Source organism: Xenopus laevis, chromosome 4L, assembly GCF_017654675.1.
Source record: "Xenopus laevis strain J_2021 chromosome 4L, Xenopus_laevis_v10.1, whole genome shotgun sequence".
NCBI lineage: Eukaryota > Metazoa > Chordata > Amphibia > Anura > Pipidae > Xenopus > Xenopus laevis.
This window is the reverse complement of record NC_054377.1, coordinates 32,494,420-32,496,870: the sequence shown is the minus strand read 5'-3', so window position 1 is coordinate 32,496,870 and position 2,451 is coordinate 32,494,420.

Genomic DNA, 2,451 nt, shown 5'->3' with positions numbered 1-2,451 from the left:
GCCAAAGCTGCCTTATTTTGCCATAATTTGTTATATTTAGAAACAAAACTAAAAACTTTGTTCAGAAAGTTTATACAGTACCTTTGAAAATATATGGTCATATGGCCATAGTGTATTGAAATGGATACAATCACTCCCAACTACTGCATTTTAACTGTATTTATTCTGTTAGGTACTTCTATTTATGCATGTCTCATACATATCACTAGCCTTATTTATTGGGGCATATTTACCAAAGAGTGAAATTAGATCTTGCCACAGTCTGCCAGAGTAAAATGGGCAAACTCTTTTAGACATTGATAAATATGCACCTAAAATATGTCAAAGAAATCAATAGAGAGAAGCAGAATAGTACTTTGGTGGACTATGGTGAGCTAAAAATAAATATTCCCCAAAGTGTCCTGTCTTCCTAGGCTCCCAGCAAAGTGTTCACTTATTTTGCAAAGCACGTTAGGGTCTAGGAATTGTTTTATCCTCAAAACACATGTATATAGTTTAGTGGATAAGAGAAGTAATAAAAAAAATGTGTCATTTTTAAAAAGTGTTTTGTTTACATATTTACTCATAAGATATTAGTTACTTTGCAAAAGGAAATGCTGCAGTGCAATTTTTAGATTGTAAGCTTTATACCCCAGGTAAGACTGTAGCAGCAATTGTACCCTTGCATCAATGTGACAGTTTCTGGTGGTTGTTACATTTTCAACTTTTTGAAAGCACACAAAGCAGTGGCAGGTGGAAGTTAGCTCAAACTTTTTTAGCTTGAACTTTTATTAGAGTACTATTAGTAGTGGTGACAGGTGGATGGGGTATTTTGACTACCACTGTTATCCACTGGAGGGCAGCAGGTGTCAAAATGCCAGCGTGCCACAGGTCTTATTTTATTACACAGCTGTATAATGATCTGTTTACACAAGAAGAAGCGTGAGGAAGATAAGAAACCAAAGAGGATCTTGTGTTCACAGTTTATAAAACAATTTCTGTACTATTGATTTTGAGAGGGCTAGTCATCATCTATACACACACACATCAGTGAGGCAACTTCGGGCGACTATAGAAAACGCATCGCCGCGTGTGCTTTAGCGCAGGCGACTTTTCATTATAGCCTATGGGAAAACACGCTGAGGCAGTTCGGGGAGATAATCGCTCAGAAGACGAGGCGATTAGTCGCCAGGCGACAAAATCTCCCCGAATCTCCTCATGTGGCCTTACCCTAAGGCTACGGCCAGATGGGGCCGAAATTAGCCTGCTGAAATCCGCAGGTCGATTTCAGCCCCTGTCACGAGTGTTATAGTTGTTCTTTGTTCATGTCTGGAACTTGTGTCCGCTCCGGCACCAATACTGTCATGGATTTCGGCACTAATGGCAAAGTCTTGTGTTTCTTCAATGAAAATCTGCAGAGTGTGGTCCAGATGCAAATAAAGAAGGAGGATACTGCTCCTGCTAGGAGCTGAAATCGGTCTGTGGATTTCAGCAGGCTGATTCCGGCCCTGTCTGGCCATAGCCTTAGGAGGTAGAATTAAATATATTCCATTATGTAACTGTCTATTACGTAACCTGTCTATATCTTGTGGTAGAGTGCCCAAGGAAATGTGTAAAAAGGTATGTTTTGCCTTTAATTTCTTCCCAATAGGAGATGAAAGCTGCAAGGGAGATGTTGCTAAACAGAGAATGGTTTCTTTGTTTAAAGGATATTGCTGTCTGGCCCTGGAAGCTATAGTATTCTGTAAGGAACAGGCAAACCAAACAATCCATTCCAGTGGTCCAGCTCTCATATTGGAGCTCACTTTTCATGGGAAGGCTGTCCTTTAATGGTAGTGAGAGTGTTAGGAAGGTCTCTCTTAGCACGGCACAGAACAGGAAGGTTGCCTGTAAGTGTTAGGAACTCCCAGATGGGCTGGGGGTGCTGCCTGTCATTGCAAGGAGCAGAGGGAGACGTGACCAGGTGACAAAAGTGATTGAGGAAAGCCAGAAGATGAGACAGGCAAGAGACTGGTGAGTTCATATCCCTGGAGGGGGAAACAGCAGGGCTTTGTGAGAAGTCCAGAATTTTCCAGAGCGTGGAACCCCAGAGTGGGGAAAATCTTGGAGGTGTGCTGTTAAAACGCTAAAGAGTTGTGTTCCTGTGATATTCTGTTGGGAAGAGTTTACCAAAATAAACCTGTGTTTTTGTGTGACGACGCTGTGTCCCTATCTTTATGCTCCTGATCCTACACTTATCTGCATACCACAGCTAATTTCCCCCAAAATTACATGTACAGGCAGCCAGCTGGTCACATATGGTGTTCAGATGTGGAAAGATAAGAGAAGACATAATATGGCAAGTGTTGCTGCTACTCTGTGTGCTACAACTGTTCAGCAGGAGGCTATGCACACTGTATTAAAGTAACAGGAGCATAGATATGGCGACTGGGAGAGAGTCTGTGGTGACAGAAATATAAATATCCTTCAGCA